Source organism: Cervus elaphus, chromosome 19 (assembly GCF_910594005.1).
Source record: "Cervus elaphus chromosome 19, mCerEla1.1, whole genome shotgun sequence".
In the NCBI taxonomy this organism is placed as follows: domain Eukaryota; kingdom Metazoa; phylum Chordata; class Mammalia; order Artiodactyla; family Cervidae; genus Cervus; species Cervus elaphus.
The window spans coordinates 34,061,206-34,082,489 of NC_057833.1; the positions used below are offsets into that span (position 1 = coordinate 34,061,206).

Consider the following 21,284-nt stretch of genomic DNA (forward strand, 5'->3'; position numbering starts at 1 on the left):
ATAGGGGGAAATGATGCTTCTTGTATAGGAATAATTGCAAACTAGACAAGCAAAGTGCTCATCTGCTGGGTGGGTGTTTGGATTACTCTGGCCCTGCTATTGTCTGAGAAGAAACAAGTGGTTTGCTTCTTTGTTCCATCACTTCATAAACTTTCTTCTCTACATTTTCCTGTTTAGGGACGGGGGAAAGCAAAGAGCGTCTTGCAAAAACTCCCCGACTTATCACAGCTATTTATTATTATTATTTATTTTCTTTTTTCCTCTCTCTCCCTCCACGAATTCCATTTCTTAAATTGACAGCGCGGGTCCAAGCCTGTAGCCCCAAATCGGATAATCTCTGCAGCTGATAACAAGCAAAAGAGAAGCCAGGCAACAGCCATATTAAAGAAGAAAACAATCAACTCTGAGGTAGATATTTTACTTTGTCCGGTCTAATCACATTTAGAGATGATTGTGCTTTTGATCTGTTAAACATGTTTTACTAGAGTAGTAGAGAAGTAGGGGGAGGGGAAAAGGGGTGGAGAAACAAGATTGGATTTGTTGTTTTCTTTTGCCCTAGGAAAGGTAAAGAAAGACTGTAGTTATCCTCAGTGGGAGCGGAAAAGTTGGGGAATCGCCACGGTCTTTGAATTAGCGATGTTTCTGCTTCGCAGCGGACCCGCGCGCTTTGGCGCAGTCAGAGAATCTAAGACCGACTCGGGGACTTTTTTTATTCACTACTTACGTCGCTCATCTTCCCCTACCGAAGGGGACCAGGAACCTAGAGTCCTGCATTAGGAGCGTGGGTTTCCTTCCTACAATTTCAAGGGCTTGTTGTGTGAACTTGCCACAACTTTGGAGAAGTTGGAATCCAGCTGCGCCTTTCACCCTTGAGTAAAGTATCGGCTGCAGCCACCAAATTAGTTCATCCCATTGGTTTGCATCTTCTCGTTTTCCAAGAAAGTATTTCTCTCTCGTGGTGTTGTTAATGTTAGTTCTGGGCTCAGCTGGGGATATCCTCATATTTTCTCTTTTTATTTCATATGGATTGCTTTATGTGTTGGTTTTTTATTTTATTCCTTTTTTAATCCTCATTTTTAGGGTAATATTGTACTGGGAGAGACAATTATTATGCCAGTTCCCAATTCTAAGTGAGGCATTTCCCCCCCTAATTAATGCAGAGACTCTAAAAGAATTTCCCCTGGCCTGGCCAGCCATTGTAATGCATATACAGATTATTCACGTGGTAATGAGCACATTCGCCAGTTCTTGCTCACACATACGAATAAAAGAAACTTTGAATAAAGATCCAAATGATCTTGCTGGGGGGGTGGGGAGAATATTCCCGGAATTTGAGCCAATCAACTATATAGAGTGTATATATTTGAAAAAAAAAAAGATATATTAGAAATATGTATTGGGGTTTGGAGTAATTGCACTGCACTAACCTCCCAGTTTAAAAAGCCCCACAGGATCCGTCTAAAAAAGAAAACAACTTACTGGCAAAATGCTCAGATTCAAATATTTTGCAAGAGGCAAGAGAGTGATATTGTGGGAAGTTGAACTAGTTTTGAATGACTGTTACTGTCTGCATGAAAGGAGAGTACTCGTGTTCTCTCTTCTAACCCTCCATATGTCCTAACCAATGAATGGAAAAACATTTTGTTTGCAAATATAAATTCTTTTGATAAACTGCATTTGAAGAAAATGCTGCATATTTCATCACTCATTGGATTGGGTTAAATGGTTCCCCAAAATGTGTAGTTTCATGGCTAGATCGATATTGAACATATTATATTTTAATTATAACATGATTTCCAAGAATGGGGTAAACCCGTAAGCTTGCCTAGAGATGATTATCTCCCAATGCTAAAGTTGTTGAGTGTTCAGTTCCTTCCTTGGGATATCATCCTGCTTACTAAAACCATTCAATTTGCAGTGAAAGGGGTGAATTTAATGTTTTGCTAACCTTATACACAGAACAGAAATGGCAGAAGGATGAGATTATAGTTTGTTCCCTCTGCAATTTTTTTCTCTCCCTGCATCCCCTCCCATACTTTAAATAAAGAATGTTAAAGTATTTTGCTGAGCTGTAGTAGATTAGCAAGGTTTCTTGCCAATGCTGGGAAGCCGGTATTACAGATGGTCCCAGGGGAAAATGGCTCACATTAACCACTAAATGAATATTTGACAAGGGCTCATTCGGAAGTATTATTACTATAAACGTGTCCCTACTGGACTTTTCAAGGGTCAAAGAGCAACGCTTCAATTAATTATTTAGTCTGCTAGTAGATTTGGTTGTAATAGCTGTACTTATTTCTAGAACCGACACATTCTTACAGTAGGAAATCTCAGGAGAATCTTCTCCATCAGCAGTGCCTTGAATTGAAATACACACAGAGCCGTGGCATTCTAAAGCTGACTTTTTCATAAAACCTTTTCCTGGACTGGGAGTATGTGTATGTGTATTGAGGGGGAAGGGATTATAGTCTCTTTTTCTATTTTATTTACTGGTTTTAGATTTCAAAGGAAAAAAACAAGAACATAATAAGTTGTCTTAATTTCTGCATCATGTCTGGCACAGTCTTTTAGGGCCTTGCAATTTGGAGAGAGAGGGGAGGAGATTTATTTATAACCTTTGCCTTTTCTAAGTGGAGATGTCACAGGATTGCAGAAACTCAAGCAGGCTCTGAATTTAGAAAGGATACAGATTCCCATTTGCCAGTAAAATTTGGGTTTTAAAATGGAAGACTCCATAGATTGAGTACTGAGTTCCAGTAGTCTCACAGTAAATTGGGGTACAAGATAATCCCTCCTCCCCTCTCTACCTATTGGATCTGAACATTTCCAGGTGTAGTGGGGGGTGAATGTTCCATTTCTGCCCTGTCATAAGTTCCTCTGAGACCCCAGGTAAAATGGGAAGAGGATGATTTTGAGAGTAAGATTCTTTGACAATAATATAAGGTGAATGAATAAGAGATAAGCTGCAAGGGGTGGGGGAACGGGATGCAGTAATTACAAACCCAATTCATTCAGCTTTTCAGAACTTTTGTTGTGGGTGCTTCATTGACGGGTTTTGGGCTGCCACTTTTCTCACATTATAAAATCTGATCAGCACCTCAGGGGGACAAGAAATACAGTTTAACTGCATAGTGATGGGGTCTTCATTTAGAACTCTTACAAGAAGAAAATTAAACAGTGCCTTTGTGTGCACAAGGTTTACTTTTCAACTGCTAACAGTTTATAGCTAACTGCCCTGAGATTGAAGTTTGATTGTGGTTTGATTGCCTGATAGCTGGCATTGTTAATTAATTTATTTGTTGTAATTAAAAGATTTTTAAACATCCTTCCCCCCTGCTTTTATTTCTTGCTTTTGGAGAATTTTCCAAAACAGGCTCTTTCTTATATTTTGCTTTGTGGAAGGAATTTCCTTTGCCATGAGCTTTAGCAGAGGTCTGAGTTAACATTTTCCTGAACTTCCTTTCCACGCCCCCACCCCCAATATTGCCTTAAAATAATTTGCATCTCACTGTTTTTTATACTGCCTTTCCTTGCTCTCAGAGCAAAGGCTGTTTTCAGGACAACTACAAGTGAGATTGGGGGTAGGGTTGATTGATTTATTTTCGTTGCTTTTTTTTTTTTTTTTTTTTGACCGAATTTGGAAGATGGCTGGATGGATTTCCTTAGGGACCTCCTCGATGAGGTGAATCCCTTAAAGACAGGAGAAGAGGGAGAATCTCTTGACCTTTACTATGAAAATATGGGTTAAAGTCCAAAGGGAAACGGCTTCCAGAGTTGTAGAGTAAGCAAATGTGGAAAGAGCTTGCCAAAGATAAGGAAATTGCCCAAACCAGAGAAGTGGTTTAGTGTCTTTCATAGTTATTTTCTATTTAAAAACTTTCCTGGAAATATGACCTCTGATATCACCCAGAGAGACGTTGTAACATCACTCCCTTCTGACGATGCTGTCCAGTTTTACAATTTTTGTTTTCAATTGTTTATGTTTTGCTTATGCGGCCTTTAGGAAATTATAGATTTGACTTTCTTATTCTAACTAACAGACTTCTCTTTGGGAGAGTGGGTTCCTAAGACAAGGCCAAGATTTCCCATGGCAGAGAGCTCCCTTTCTGTATGCGGGTTCGAGGGATTTTATTTTATATTTTGGTGTAACGGTAGTATTTCATATTCCTTGAGCGGTGCACTCAGTTTCTGTTCAAAAGCAAATAGGACATCCTCTTTTTTCAGGATGCAAAGATATTTGTTACTTTTGGGATTTTGGACTTGAGAGGCTTGCTCTACTTTGCAAAGAAGTGCCAGGTGATGTAAAAGCTCCAAGGAGTCACTCGTTTCATTACCCCCGTCTGCCTTTATGTACAGATGAAATGTGCAATATTAGTAAAGATTTCAGCGCTTTGATCTATTTCTGCCTCCCGCCCCGTGCTTCTGTGCGGGGCGCGACTCGGGGCTGTGAGCGCGCGGGCCTCCCACCCGCCTGCCCCAGGGAGCGCGCCGCGCCCAGCGCTGGGAGCGGATGCGCGGGCAGATGGAAGCTGAGGCCGCCAAGCGCCCGGCCGGGGCCCTGACGTCACCGCCGCCGTGGCCACGGCCCCCATCCGGCTCCCGGAGAAGGTGCTGCGTGGGGCTCGAGTTCTCTCCGCGCGGACCCTGCCCAAACTGCCCGATTTCCTCTCTAGGCCCTGGACCGTGCCCGCGTCGGGCAAGTTTGCAGTCTCCCGAGGTGTTGAGAGCTCTCGCCCCTCCAGAGTGTTCTAGCTCCTGTACCCCAGGCCTCTCCACGTTGACATCGTGACGCCAAAGACGGCTCTAGACTCTAGACTTCCCAAATCAGAGGCTCACTGACTCAAGTTCTGCCTTCCTCTTGCCTCTTAACCCAGACCCTTATTTTTAAAGAGTTGTTTGTTCCTCTTTGGCGCTGAGGCTCAGCATGAGTTATCTTGATCTTAGTCCTTCCCAATGCCAGAGGCTGCGGATAGACATGGCTGTGGGATGCTACAAGAGCTATGTGGATCCCGGGAATATTACCCCCCCCCCCCCCCAGGATCAGAGTAGGTGGGAATGGGAGGATGCAGATCTCTCTTTCCCGTTTATAAAATAGGGATAATATATAGTTACCCCGCAAAAGATGAGTACAAAGTCACTGACGCTAAACAGAACTGATAGTTATTACTTTTCTTACTGCCCAATGGTGATAGGGAAGGTGATAGGGAAGGCAAAATAGTCTCATTTAGACTCCAGAGATCAATACAGACATTTGGGTTCTTCCTCTGCTTGCTGGTCTTGGGCGATGAAATTAGCCTTGTTCGGACCACCCTTCTTCCTTTTCCAGTGCCCTTCCTGGCTTTAGGGTTCGCCTAGGAAGTTATCCTGCAAACTTGCCACCCCTGGGCATCTTTCTGAAGGGAGGGATACAGACATTCCTGCAGGAGCCGCCCCCACCCATAAAAGGCAGAAAAAATAATTACTGTATTAAAAGGAGCAGCAAATTCTTCCCGAGGGTTCTTATCGCTGGCGGCCAGACCAGTAGCAGGACTGCGCCCCCACCCCCACCTCGTGACGTCAGGGTCTGCAGGGCCTCCGGATGAGATGATTCGTTTGAGCGTCCCAGAAAGGACCATCCGAACGCAGGGCGAGGCCAGGGGAGCTGGCCCCTTTCCCCAGCACCCAGCTCCAGCTTTTGAAGTCTCAGAGGCTCTCCCCCTCAGCACAACCAAACACAGCAATAGCAGAGTCTTCACTACACATACAGTCAGGCACAGGACAACCATCTCCATCACCTTGGCACTTTATATATTTATATAAATATATATTTATCCATTTACATATATGTAAAGAACAATATTTATATATTTTTGATTTGCTAACTAGAGTTTGTTGTGAGATCTGAATGAGTTATTTTGATTTACGTGTGTTTTGAAGTGATCAAAAAATTACACTAAACGCCTTTACAAAGTACACCACATCCTTATTTTATTTGGCGCTGCATAAGTTTCACTGGTGGTTGGCGAACTGGACTCCCAAAAGTTTTCTGGTTCCAATATGGAGAGGTGATTAGGACAGTTGCTTCTGACTTGCCATTGCTATGCCATTTCCACTTTCCCTTTCCTTCTCCATCCCTAATAATTTGTGTAGCTTGTAATAATCTTTTTTTAGAATCAAAAAAGTATTGCTGAGAGAACTCCTTGGAACAGTGATTTAAACTGTAGATAAGAATGACATTTGGTCTGTGCACTCCGTATGAAATGGATAAAATTATGTGTTAGGTGAAAGCACCTCTGCATCTCTCAAGGTTTATTTATGACCCAATGTAATTCATTGAATGCCCTTGCAATAGGAAGGACTGCAGGGCCTTATATTGGTTAGACTAATGATTTGCTGAGAATTAGCCAATATTTCACACACAGTCAGTTTAGTATCAACTTACATCCAGGTTGATTTGACGATCACATGTAACTCAATTCTGGGTTATTGCATAATATTACAGTTTAATCAGTCTGAAATACTAACTGGCAAAGTTGTGCTTCCTTCTGCTCAAAGTCCTTTTCCCTTTCTTTGCTTCCCCCTTACTCCCACCTCCAAGGAAAATCTCATAAACTCAAGTTTGCCTTGTGAGAGTTTGTTTATTCCAACTTCTGTTAAACTAGACTAACACTCTCTCATCAGCTTTCTAAACACTCTCTCATCAGCTTTGTAAAATGGTGCAAAAACATCTTGGAGTCTAAGATGGCAAAATAAACCTGAGCATATGGGAGGAAGACTTCATTGTTAGAAAATTGATTTAAATGTTTAACTCACACTTCAGCCTGGATGCCTCCCTTACTACCCTCTCTCACTTTGCTCACTGCCCACCCCTGGCTCTTGGGTACCTCACCTCTCTTAGCAAGTTGGTTCACCAGCATAAATTATGAATGCATTTCCAGCCACCCTTCTGTAAGATAAACCAGGGGCTTTTCTCTTTTGCAAATTTCTACTTTCATTCCCATTAAAACTTCTCCATGAGCCATGCTGCAGTGTCTTTTTGCAAACTTACTATGCTGGTGTAAAATATGGAGGTATGTTTTCAATAGGAAAAACCAGGTAATCTTTTCTCAAGAAGCCTTACACGTTAAGGATACAAAATATTTCATGGTTAGTTGTGTGAGCTTCCAAATTAGCTGCATATAAAGTATTTTAAGATTTTTTTTTGGCTGTCACTGGCTGGCAATACTCATTTTGTGTGTGTGTGTTGGTTTGAAAAGCAGGAAGAAATGTAATGAATTGAGTGCTGTCAGAGATGTCTTCTGTTTGAACAATCTGCGATGGGCTGAATGGCAGAGACTCCCTCATCCAGTGCAGGTGCAGTAGAGCTGGGGAAGGGGGGGAGGGGGGGCTCCCTCTGTTCAGTCAAAAAGCACCATTCTCCACAATAGACCACACACTGACAGCCAGCGTGACATCAACTCACACTTTCATACTTTTCCCCCCATCCATAGTTCTGAGTTCACAAAGTGGCTATACAGTAGCCTTGGTTAGGTTCCTTTAATGAACATTTTTGTGGCTCCATGACCAACATTGAAATCTGCTGAGCCCTGGGAGGAACAAATAGATTTTTAATCGAGAGTTCCAAATCAAAACGTATAGCCATAGATTTTTAAAGTTAAGCTGGTCTCTCCACTCTCTCCCAATATCCATGCTCACAACAGCCATCGCACCCCCACCCCCCACCCCCAGATGATCTGAAAACTCTGAGTTAAAAGTTCTTCTAAGATTCACTAGGTTCCAAGACGCTGTTTTCTGATGTCTGGAGAGAGAGACCAAACAGGAAAGGAGAGACAGCACGAATTTGGGGTGTTTATTTAAATTTAAAAAGAGCCTCTAGTATTTTATTATGCTTCGTAAGAGGGTTAATCCTGCAAATGAACGGACATTAATCTGGTGGAGTGGAGTCTGTCTCCTTTTGAATTGGTTTTACTGGGAGATAGAGAAGGGGGTTAGGAAAGACAGCAACTGTTCCAAAACTTTCGACAAAGATGCGACCACCCTTTGGCTGCCCTGCCGCTGAAGGGCCGGACCTTCTGAAGATTTCATTTTTACATTTGTTTAAACTCAGGCCTTGGTGCCTCAAGTTTTAAATGGAATTATTCAAGGAGGGTTCGCTACTAGAGAAATTCTTCTCGTCCATCCCTTCTTGCCACCACCCCCACGCGGTTCCTACTCTTCTCCGCCCCCAACCTCAACCCCCCCACTCCCCCGCACTGCTTAATCTGGGATCCGAGCGTTTGGTGGAAAGAGGGAGGGGCGAGGAAAGGACTCTGCGGACCAGGAAGGTTCCCCCAGCACCGCCGCCGCGCGGGGCCAGATTCCATGGCCCTGCCACTGGCTGATTTCCCTCTGTGCCCGGACTTGCTGAAGCATCGCGCCGAGGAAAATTGCTCCCCTGTTTGCTTATTTAAAAACCATGTAACCGTATACATTTTTAATCGCGGCAACAAAAATATCAACTTTCCAGCCCTTGGAGCAAAACCTTTATCATTCGCCTGAACATTGTTCAGTGGGGTGGGGGCGGGAATAGGGAGACCTCTCAGGGCCGAAGTCACAGCCTTACCCAACACTCGTCTACGGCGTGGAGGCAAGGAGTCGGGAGTCCCAGGATTTGGTGAGCAGGGTAAATAAGGACCAAGTTCTTTAAAACCTCAAATAACACAGAAGAGATGTATCTTACCATCTCCGTGGCGCCCTTGGCTTGGGACTGCAACGAGTTGCCGACGCCCTGCAATAAGTATGCCTACGGCGCCTACTAAAGTCTTGGCCTCGGAGGAAAGGCATCTCCCTCCCCTCGACCCGCTGCCCGCCACCACTTGATAACTGCCGCGTCTTCCGGCAGGTACACACCCACAATTAATCTTTCTTATTAAAGCCTCCATTCTGTACCCAAGGGGCGACTCAAACCTATTTAGATTTCCTTGGTTGGCTGCACAAATTTAAGTGGGCAAAGAGTTATAAACCTAATAACAGAGGGCGAGACAGAGTGATTTGAGTAGAGAAGACGCAAAGATCCACTAGGGGTGTAAGGATGCTGCGGGCCTTGCCCGCCCCAGGCCCCCGCCTCCGGTTGCACTCTAGGCTCTGGGAAAGACAGCGAACCTCCTGCGCACACACCACACGCAACCCCCGTACACACACCTTCATCGCTCACAGGTACACTTGCCCTGAGATTGCCTCTTCCCGATTTCTTATAAACCCCTCCCAGAAAAGAGGAATTTTCAGAGCATCCCAAACCAGGGAACTCCCAGAGAACCAGGGAAGGTCTGCACTGTTTGGGATTAATTGAGAATAATTAACACTGGAGACCGTTAATCACCACTTTGCTGCTCTCGCCCTCCTTTCGGGTCTGCGGCGACTGCCTCTATCGCTCCGGCTGCCGGCGCGGGTGGGTTCGCTGGTGAAAGTGAAGACGTCGCGGTAGCTGTCACCCAGTTCGGCTGTACTTTTTTAAACGCTCGCATATTGTTTGATTACTAATTCGAGTTAATATGATCTTTATGGCAACATAACAGTGGATAATTGGCCTTTTTTTCTGAACAACAATGTAAATCACAATCGCTTTATTATTTAATAACGTCAAACGCTTCGTTGGATTGGCCCCGACCGAGAAGACCTTTTCTTTCTAGACAGTGTTGTGGAGGAAGAACAATGAAGATCTAATTGTGGAGATTTCATAAGTTGGCTCCCGTAAATGAACAGCTTAGATATGGAAGTTCCAGCAGATGTGGGCACTACTCGCCGTAGACACTCTACCCCCACCCCCCAATGCACTCAGCCCAAACACTCTATTGGAGGTTTTTGTGGTGGTGGTGGTGGTCCTCAGATCCTAGCAACCACCCAAATCTTCCAGTAGCAATTAGAGCTTTTATCGGGCTTGCTCTTCAGCCCTTTATATTGCCGGTTTAGCATTAAGGCATTGAGTCCACATACCAAATTAGCGCAGCTCCCGAGGAGCCACAACCACTAATGCGCCCCTTCGGTTACTTTGGTTGTTGGACTCGGAGAGCACCGACTCGGGGCTTTTTAAAAGTCTTATTTTGTTTTGATTTGATTTTAAAAACGGCTTCACCAACGCAGTGTCTTGGAATATACTTTTTCAGGTAGGGTTTTGCAAGAGGTACGAGTCATTATTTTGCTAATGCCTGCAAGAGCAGATGAAAGCCAGAGACCCCTCAAATGCAGATGGCAACGCTTGGAAGGATGGGCCCTCGTGGCCCGAATGAGAGATGAGTCACATTTGCTCCCAAAGCCCAATTCTAACGGTTCTCTGTCGCGGCTCTTGCAGACTCAGGAGGACCGCTGTCCCTGGGGGTGTTAAGACTTTGGAGTTTTTCGCAAATGGGGAACCCTCACCATTTGCAGTTCGGGTCAAGGAGAGAGACTCCGAGCCTACAGCAGGTTTTGTTTTTTGCGTGTGCCCGCCTCTCCATTTTATTCAACTTCTACTGCCTGTCGGGAGGAAGAACAATTCGCCTCTCTCCTGCCCACCCGCCTCGCTTCTAAGATAAACAAGAGGTGCGAAATGCTTCGCCCGCACACGCGCCCTCGGGGCCCCTCTCCCCTCTCCCTCGGCGTACCGACTGTGCAGCTGTCCTCCGCCCAGACCTGAGTGGAGACACCCCACCCTTCTCTTCCCACCCGCATTTTAAAACCGTCACATCGACGGTTCTAGAGTCATGTTCACATTTTCGGCCCTTCTTCCAATTTTTTTCCGGTCCACTCTCCCCCTTTCTGAGAACCGAAAAAGTGACAAAGGAAAGAGTTGAGAAAGTGAGAGAAGGCCATGAATTTTTCAAAAGTTATTCCCCCATCCCACCCCGCCCTGTTAAAAGTGTATTTTACCACAAGGAGTGCATTAGGAAACTTTCCCTAACAGGACTTGGGCGCAGTGTTATTCTTCTCCAGGGGCCCGCTGGCCTCCCCGCCCCCGCTGGACAATGCGCGCTTTGAGGCTCGGTGGCCTGCAGGCAGCGGGAGACGAGGGGACTGGGCGGCCTTCCTCCAAGGGGCCCGCAGCTGGGGGAGCGCCGGGCAGGGAGCAGGGCCGGGGAGGCGGGCCGCGCAGAAAGAAAAACCATAAAAGCACAAGTTTCCTCCCCCCCACCCCAGCCCTCCGCAGAAGTCGGCTTTGAGGACGTGGGGGAAGGGCGGCTGGGGAGGGGGATGTAAGAAGTTTTGCATTTTGTTTCTTTCTTATCCTGCCCCCACCCCCTCCCAAACATTTTATTTCGACACAGAATTGAGCAGCCTAGGGTTTCCAACCCTCGCCTTCACTCTCGGGTACCTGGTCTCTGGTTAATATCTCAACCCGGGTCTTTAATGCTCGAATCGACCAGACGCCCAAGCCTGGCCCCAACCCTTCTCAACACCGACTACCCCCCCCCCCAAGCCTCCCAGCTCGGGGTGCCGGGCCACAGGGGAAGCCCCCTTGGCCAGGTACTCTGGGATGCTAGTTTCTAGTTTGGGGTCTTTTTTCTCCCAAAGAGAACACCACCACACTCCCTCCGTGCAGCATCAGGGCAGGACCGCTGAGATCAGCAGAAGCCCTTGAAGGGTTTCTATATTGGTGCAAGCGTTTGTCTGATGTTTTAAAAGTTATACCAAACGGGGCGCCAAGGCCACGTGCTGTGCCTTCGAAACGCCGCCGCGGGCCCAGGCTTTCAGAGCCGCGGACGCCGGGCTGGCGCGGAGCGGGCGCAGAAGCCCCGCGAGGGCGTTAGGGGCCCGCGCTGCGCCGTAGGTCTGGCCGCAGCGCTGAGTGAAGCGCATTATCTGGAGCGTGTTTGATCTGGGACTGCGTAGTCAGCTTCTGCTTTATTTGTTTGTTTGTAATCTCATATTTAGCAAGCTGGGACGGTGGCAGCAAGGGAGAAAAGGAAGGGATGGAGGAGGGGGCTTCGCCGTAACCACACCCCTTCCTAATGAGTTAATTTCCATATTTGCGCCTCCAGTGTCTAGCGCCCTCTTTTTCGCGACGCTACCGTGCTGTTGCGTCTTGCGCTGCGCAGACGCCTCCTCTCAGGGTTGAAATGAAAAAGCTCGCGGTGGGAGCAGAAAATTGGTCTATTGATACATTCGCTCCGAGTCTTGCTTGATTTTTTGGCATCACCGGCAAGCGGTTATTCCCCCCGCCCCAAATGGTGTGCACACGGATTGCAGAGCTCGCAGACACGCAGGCAGCAGACACAAACCGACCTTCCTGCTTTTTCCCGAGCTCCAACTGTCCGACCCCCACGTCCCTTTCTTTTTACCCAACTCCAGATTTTTTTTTCCTCTCTCTCTGTCTATCTCAAGGTGAGGGCAAGAGAGGGCGGGGTCGCAAAGAAAGGGAGGATATAATCCCAAACGAATGAATCAAAAGTGAAAGTTTCAAAGTAGATCCCCGGTCCTGATCGAGAAAATAATGTTATCTTGCACTCGAGGGAGTGTGCTGGCCCGAGTCGTTTGTATGTCAGAGAGGAAAGGAGAGAAACTGAGGTTGTGAGAACTGCCTGTTCTCTGAGTCGGTTAAAAGTTGTGGCAAAGATAGTGACGTTTTGGAAGACCCTCAGTCGAAAACTCGAGGCAGGTTCAGGTGCTTCTCACCTGGTTTCCCATACATTCTTGTGGCACGCCTGCTCAGGAAATTGGAGAAACAAACTTTTACAATGTGCTCACAACCCCCCCTCCCCCTTATCCGCACCGCATCACCCTCCTTACTTTGCTGCGCGCGAACTAGGGTGTGGGCTCGGGTTTGAGCTCCAAAATAGCGTGCTTGTCAATTGCGAGCTGTAGCAATATCAAAGTGAACTGTCCCAAGTAACTCTTGTCTAGAAGCTGGGAAGAAGCTTAAGCAGCTCGCTTTAATGATGATTTGTAGCTCGGCGAGGGACACGGACAGCAAACACCCCGCAGGTGTGTGCCGTAACACCACCATCCGGACTTGAATGTAGATTACTCTGGCGATCGTTTGATCGGCCCTTTGAAACCCTTCACAATTGCCTGTGACGAACGGCCAGTCTCAGTTTTTCTCGGAATAATGCCTTGAGGGTAAGTCCTTCGGGCTTTTAAAGAGCTCCAGTATTTTTTTTTTTTTTAAGAAGAAAAAAAACCCAAAAAACGTTCGATTTTGGCTTAGACGTTGTCAACTTTGAGTCGCTAACAGGCATCACTCAAGCTATTCAATACTTAATGGCCGTTTACCTTTGCTGCTTTTATATATATATATATATACTATATATATATATCATATATATGAGAACGAAGTCATTAATTTTGTTACAAACTGCCCTGCCTGTTTACAGATGTTTGTGTGGGTGTTTACTATAGACACGCATTATTATTATTAATGGCATTGTTAATCTTGTCTTAGTATGTTCTCTGTATTCTCTCTGAGTTATATCTCTTTGAGCAGGTGGGAGTTTAGCTTAAACATTAAGGCTTTCCAAAACTAAAACTGTAGTTTAACCTGCCACCAACACCTTCACACCAACCCCCATCACCCAAATGAAAAACATAGTGCCTGTTCGGCCTTTAATATTTACTTTGAGTGTTTATATAAGGGGAGGAAAATGAACTTTTGTCTGAAACGTGCAACAAGCGGCACTTTGATTCCATAAAATAAATGTCAACAATTGCAAGAGCTTATCAAACTAGGGTAGGGGGTGGAGGGTGGGAGTTGCAGTTGAATTAAAGGCCCATTCCTGCCATTTCAGACTACAAAGGGTTACACATAAATAAGTGCCACATTTGCCTATTGCAAAAGTTTTCTCGGTGCTTTCTAAGTCACAACAGGGGAGGAGGAAAGCTGTCGTTTATTATCAGCTCTGGGCAGGAGCAGACCCCAGAACCACGAGGCTCTTAGCTTTGGCCGGCAGAAGAGGGGTAGCCTTTCAACAGCAGCCCCCTTTGTTCTCCCGATCTCTTTCCCAATTTCAAGCTTCACTTGCACATCCCAAGTTTGTGTGTTAATGACGCTATTACCATCTGGCTCGCCCTACTTTCCAAAAGATATAAATCTCCTAGCTCCATTGCCCGCATTATCATTTAAGTGCCACCATAGCCAGAAGAAAAAGATGCTTTCAAGACTCCAGATTCTCTTGCACAGACTACCCCTGGCATGACTCTTCCACGATATTTATAGACTATACATTGGGTGCGGGAGAGCTCCCTGAGAGCCCTGATTTCTCAAGAGCTGTCCCTCCAAGCCAAGGAAGACATGCTACTGGATGAAAGGAGGACTTCAAATAAATTTCCCCTTAATATATTTTTGGTTTGTTTATAGCAAGCAGATCGTTTGCCCCAGCATAGTTTTACGTGCCTGTGTCTCCCTTTCTCCTGCTTTAGGTTTGTAAAAAGTCGAGGTACAACTCCTAGACATTCAAGATGTGCCACTCTTCAAACCCTATTTTGAGCGGGAGAATAGACTGACCTCTTTATGGGAGTGGGGGCAGGGGTGAAGGGAGCAAAAAAGTCCTGTGAGGCAACTTTTGGGAGCTGGGACAACTGCATCCCCTCTCTTAAACCCTCACTTTTATAGTGCCTGCGTAGATGTGTAGATGTTGTGGGATGTGCCCACTTCTAGCTATAGATTTAGATCCAGCTCTTTTTTCCCAGGTAATCAGTGATTTGCGTGTTTTGAGCGCAAAAGCTGAGAAACGACAGCAAAAAGCTTTGGGCTGACTTGCGAGTGGCTCCACAATGACCTCATTTATCTGGCCAGGTCTGAGTGACCAGAGCAGAGCAGAGTCTGCCTCCAAGGGCATGGAGTTTAGACTCAGGCCACTAGCTGATTTGAACAGCTCATTTCCCTCTGAGAGCTTCTCCTGTCTGTGGCCCTAGATGGCCATATCCAGGGGCATCTCTCTCCTTCCCAATGCCATTTCCACGGAGGTGAGTTCCACTAAGATCAGCCAACCCCACAGGTGGGAAGTGGAATTGGAAAGGTGAACTTCTCAGGTTCCTAAGAAAAGCTTTTAAAATCAGGATTTGAGCAGACCCCTCTCTCTGACTCTTAAAAAGAATCTTGTCAGACAGAGAAAGAAGAAATTATATTCTTCTGGAGAGATGAAAAAATTCACCTGAGTATATTCCTAATACTTTGAACTGAGCACAGAAGATACCCAAAACAGTGATTAATTTATATCGCACCCGTGTGGCTGTTTGCATGCAAAACCCACTTTTTTTTTTCCAGTTCACTTTCCTGCTTTCCCCCCACCCCAAACTCAAAAAAGATCTTGTTTAGAAATGTGTATCCCTATTTTTTCCTTTTGAGAATATTATCAAGTTGATATGAACAAATTGCAGAGGATATACCATTTAAGTAAGATGCACTTTTAATCACTGATCATTAAAATGGTTATGTTAAATATACTCAATTACATGCATGACTTAACTCTAACAGTACTTTCTATTCTCCCAGCTGCTCACGTATTCCTTAACGATAGTCTGCGGTAGAAACTTGATTATGCTGAATTCATACATTTCGATGGATTTCATCAGCCTAATTAATGCCTCAGTGTGGTCCTGGGGTCTGAATGAACCCTTTACTATGTTTGAGGTTAAAGGCAGTATTGGAATGTAGTCGGTTTTTCTTTCTTTCAAAGTACTCATGGATTTCTTTCCAAGTACTCAAAGTACTTTGGAATTCCACTAAGAAAGGTAGGTAGCGTTGTTAAACAGAAAGACAGCAAAACAAGGACACCCATCCTGATGACGGAAGAGAGACGAGGCTAATCTCTCATCCTTCCTTCCATGTCAGTGTTTCTGGATTTGATAGACAATCTCCAAATATTTAGTAAACAGGGAATTACCACCTGCCCCCTTGTACCTTAAAACTATGCTAAAAAGGAAAAGTTGAACATAGAGTTATAACCAGTGGCTGAATAAATTCCCTTTAATTCATCAAGACTGTCCCTACTCGCCACCCTTCTTCCTGCTCCCGGGCCATAACTTTTAGACAACTTTCCCCTCCATTTCAACTTTCACATTTCCCAAGGAAGCACTCAAGGCCAGCATTCATGAGAAACTCCAGTCACCCCCCATGTGGGTAACTGCATTCAGCCTTTTCAGGTGTAAATTAACATCTGAATACATCTCAACCTTGCTGACCCTTGCCACCACCGCTGCCATCCGGGCCTCAGCAGAGTCTCAGCTAATCTACAAGGCCACAATTGGCAGGGCATGCTGAGGTCGGATTCCCAAACCCCGCCCCCAACAAAAGGACCGAATAGTGTTTGTGTTGCATGTGAGAGCAGGACCGATATCTGCCCATGTCCAGTGAGACACCTGTGGAAGAATATCGTTTAAGACATTTTTTTGGGTGGTCAAGGAAAGAAGTGTACGGAAAGAGGAAGGAAAAAAGAAATGGAGGCATCTGTAAGAAATGTCCCAACCAGGGCAGCTGACACTTGAAACTTTTACCTCACTTTGAGTTCCTGAGGACAAACGGTTCAGGTCAGAAGAACTTCCCTCCAGCAGGGGATCCACTGACTTGGATCCTAGTGGCTGGCCGCAGGGCAACCTCATACCGCAACACCAATCTGATGGAAGAAGAAGGATTTGAGATCTATAACCAAATTACCACTTGGAACTTTGTGCTTGTTATGCTAATGTAATGACTTCTCTAGTAAGAGTATATTTTTCAGAGTTGAAAATGAGCTTTTTAGAATGCTTTGTGTAATGACAGACATTAGACAGAAGAGACAAATGTGCCAGCAATGGTGGCACAATACTCCTGGCAAACACCCTGAACCATTTTAACAGATAAGTGGAGACCCAGATAGTACGTTTGTAAAATTGAGCTTAGAGTGAGTTCACGGAACTGCCTGGGAAAACAGGTGCAGCCAGAACACTGCAATGGTGAAGATGCTCTTCAACCCCCACTTTTTCTCTCAGATCTAGTTGAGTAGCACCATGCATCACTCAGTCCCTTGGGGTGGATGCCTGGGTAGGAAAAGAGAAGTATTTCATAAATAGATCTGTTACCTCCAGCTCATGATTTGTGTGCTCTTAAATTTAGATTGTAGACAGTAAAGGAAAGAAATATTTTCTGTGTGGTGGTGGGGGTGGAGGGGGTGTGTCTGAAATTATATATGAAATTTCTCTATATGAAATTATAGAGAGAAGAATGAACAACTTAAAAGTTTCAGAGCCACATATACACTGAGGTTGTCCAGTACATCTGTATCTCTGTGTGTGTCATATCTCTGCACTGTGCGATTAAAGAATTCAGGCAGATCCTCAAATTTGTGATATTGACCTCATGTGATTTATGTCTCAAGAATCAAGGATAAGATTTCTAAATAGGCTGGGATGGGATCAGTCATTTCTCATAATCGTGAGTAAGATAATTTCACACACTGAGCAAGTATCCAAGAAGAGATCTTGTTTCATCAGTTACCTGAATGTCCTTGATCAGAACTCAGTTACTCCCAGCCTGGTTATTTTGTGGCTATTTCTTTTTCTCTCCCGCCCTGCTCTGGCCTTGCCCCCACTTACCCATGGCAGTTACTTCGGAAATAAGGGACTTGGTTGCTGGATGGATTTTCATCCCGTCTGCATGTCACAGGTTCCAAATGTCAACTTGCAGCTATGGAGAAGCCTGTGAACTATGATAATGGATAAACTCTACTGTGTTAACAGTCCTGTTTGGGGCTGGGGCAAGTTTGCCAAGACATAGTCTGAATGAGTTGGGGGTTTCTGAGAACTTGTAAAATGAAGCCAATTTGAAATGTTGGCACTGAATGCTGAGCTTTTTATAATAGCCCACGTTGTCCCATTTTCTTCTAGAGTTGAATAGGAGCAAAATACCTGGCTTGATGCAGTGGTTCTCTGATGACAAATGAACTAATTAGAGGTGGTGGTTCTTAGTTTACCGCAAAGATCTTAGCCGTGGTAGATGTGGGAAATGCGGACTCCAATAGCTTTAGTTTTAGAAAAGACAAATTTTAACGGCTTCATGCTTTGAATTTATAAACTGCATTTGTCTAACCTAGCTTGCTACTGTCTGATCTAGTACTCTGCTTTGTAGCAGTGGGTCTAAGTAGGCTAAGGGTAGCTGTACTATTTAATACATCATTTCATTGACAGAGCAAATCTATGAATGAAATTACCTTTCACCTTTGGTGTGTAAAGGATTCCAAGTACAGAATGGTATGCAAATAGTATGTCAAGGTCATGAGGTTTCTTAGCAAGGTTCTTGTGAGATAAATTAACCTTTTAATCACATAATTTAATCTATCAAGTGGCGTAGATTCCACAGTAGGTCCACCCAGTACCACTTTTTTTCTTTTTTTTTTTGTATTTTTTTTTTTTGCTTTATTTCTTTATTTATTTTTTATTTATTTATTTTTTTCAGTGGGTTTTGTCATACATTGACATGAATCAGCAATAGATTTACACGTATTCCCCATCCCGATCCCCCCTCCCACCTCCCTCTCCACCCGATTCCTCTGGGTCTTCCCAGTGCACCAGGTTCGAGCACTTGTCTCATGCATCCCACCTGGGCTGGTGACCTGTTTCACCATAGATAATATACATGCTGTTCTTTCGAAACATCCCACCCTCACCTTCTCCCACAGAGTTCAAAAGTCTGTTCTGTACTTCTGTGTCTCTTTTTCTGTTTTGCATATAGGGTTGTCGTTACCATCTTTCTAAATTCCATATATATGTGTTAGTATGCTGTAATGTTCTTTATCTTTCTGGCTTACTTCACTCTGTATAATCACATAATTTAATCTATCAAGTGGCGTAGATTCCACAGTAGGTCCACCCAGTACCACTTTAAAAACACTGCCAGTGGTGAAAGTTGAAAGTACTTTATCTAAGATAAAAGGGGAGAAAATATAGATAAGAATTACATCTTCTTCATGTTCTCATATGATATGGCAGCATTTGTACATGGCAGATTGTAGAAAGCCAAAAATGCAACTAGAGACAGCAACTTTGAGGCAGAGAAAGAGAGATTATGGGTTCCTGCTACTTATGATCAGATACCATTCAGTTACTTTTGAGCCGAAAGATTTATATACTGCAGAAATCCTGATCACATTGATGGAATGATGTAGGACTTCAAAGGATGGGTGTTGAAGTTGTTGAACATTTAGTTTCAGATTTCAACTCCAAAATCCACATCTGAATTGCTCATTGGCTCAGGGAGGAAAATGCTTGATTTAAAATTCTCTCATAAACTCTATGAGAGCAGACAAACTTAGATGAGGTTAGAAATAGCTTTGAATCCCAGATCCCAATGTTCTTATACTACTGGATAACAGAAGAAAAAAAGGAGCACCTGGTCTCTAACCAGGAGAGAGGACTATGTGAACTATCTCATCAGGTCCATCCATAGCCAATCATAGAGACCACAACATTTAAACCGTCTGGGTAGTTCTGGTCTCATGTCATCCAAACAGCATATTTTTCAAATTCAGAAATGCCAGATCGTGTTATTTCTGTGGCAAGGAGTTGCTTAGGATCTGTGACAGCTGAGTTTTTCCTATCGATTATGTGACAATGCAGTTTATTTATAGAGCTCAAGGAAATGGGAAACGCCTTCAGTTTAACAAGAAGACCCTAAATTCAAATGCTGTATGGTATTTACATGCAGAAATCAGAATTCAACTTGGAGAAAGTGGAAGAGTGGCTTCAACTGTGAACTCAAACTTTAATAGCTAAATCAGCCACCTAGGTGGGCTGTGATTGATAATGGAAACTGAAGCCTTAAGTTTACAGATAACTCACATAAGAAATCATATCTTACATAGAGAATTCATGTTTAGATCGATGTGTGTGTTTTAAATTACTCTTAAATTTGAAACACGGGTGAATCCAAAATGTAAAAAACAAATCAAAGGGCACTCTGGTGAATCTGGTGTGTGTGTGTGTGGGTGGGTGGGTGGGTGGGTGGGTGGCTGGGTGTGGGGGTATGGGTGGGAGAACGTGTGATGATGTGTGTGTGGGGGGTGTGGAGGCACTAACTTGCAAACACTTTGAAAGAGCTTTTTCAGATTTATCTTAAATTCTGAAACTATTTAACATGCACACCTTCTTCCAATGCATCCACAGGTAAAAATATTATTATTTCTCTTGAGCCTCAATTCCTAATCATTTTCTTTGTCGCAGGATACAGACAGGCATGCAGAAGTAACTAGACGTCCCAACACATGCCAAAGTCTTGCGGGCCCAGGATTTCAAACAAAAGAAAACTCGGGTAACGTGACTGTAAATCAAGGGCGCTTGAGACCATAGACACGCGCACCCAGAAGGGTTAATCGGCGGAGAGGGAGGAGAGAGGCTCCTCCTGCGGTCTGTGTTGAGTCAGACTGCAGAAAGAGAACCAGAGCTCCAGCGGGCGAGTGGGAGCCCGGCGGTCCTGCACCGCGCGCCGTCCCGGGCTGAGGGGCTGGGGTGGCGCCGGGCTGGGGCGGGGCGCCACCTGGGAACCGCGGACCCGGCTGCGACCCGCCCGCCCCCTGCCCACTTCTTGGTGCGTCTGCTTTTTTATTGCCTGCAAGTCATTTTGCACGTCGAAGGCGCGATTATCGACAATTTGTCAGCCCCAATTTGTCGCTGGCAATAACTTTTGGTGACGTTTCACTCGCAGGCATTTGAGTTTGGGGATGAGGAAGCTGGTGGTGGGAGGGCATTGTCGTATGCACTGCTTCTCATTTCGACGTGGCCTGGGAAGGCAGAAGGAAAAGGAGCGTTAATCCAACCACAGTCACTCCAGTATACAAGTCATGGGGATCCAGGAGAGAAAACGGGTTCCTTCTCCTACGGAAATCTCCCCTTTTCCCCAGGTCCCTCACAAAAGGGCCTCATCTCTCTCTCTCTCTCTCTCTCTCTCTCTCTCACACACACACACACACACAGACACACACACACACACACACACACAATGTGTGTTCTTGGGCCCGCAAGTCATTTCAGCAACCTGGGACTGAGTGATAGCTGTTTATTTGCTCACCTTGTCCTTGGCGTTTGTGGCTGTGGATGTCACTCCAACACTCAGGGCCAGGGTCCTCTCTCTAAACTTGCCCACTTCAATTTGTGCCCCTCTTCTTGCGTCCTTCTGGGACTAGTGGGTGTGGTGCCCAAGAGGCTGGCCTTTCTCGAGGCTGGAGCAGCTGGGGCAGCTGCTTGGGAGCAGCTGCCCATGCCTCACCCCTCTTTTCTCAGTCATTACAACTCAATTTCAAAATTTCTGTCTTCAACAGTTTCCTAAGGAGCCTTTGAAGGATGCCAAAAGAGTGAGCCCCTTTTCGAGTGCTCCTGTCTCAGCAGAA

General features: G+C 45.1%; 1 long non-coding RNA gene across 2 annotated transcripts in view; it reads left to right on the top strand.

The window, feature by feature from the left end:
• The window catches only part of LOC122675792, a 131,495-nt gene that overhangs the window by 102,531 nt on the left and 7,680 nt on the right, over positions 1-21,284 (top strand). For both annotated transcript variants that reach the window (XR_006335344.1, XR_006335345.1), the window contains exons 4-5: positions 301-408; positions 20,122-20,209. This is a non-coding gene — a long non-coding RNA (uncharacterized LOC122675792). The remainder of the gene's footprint in view (positions 1-300; positions 409-20,121; positions 20,210-21,284) is intronic.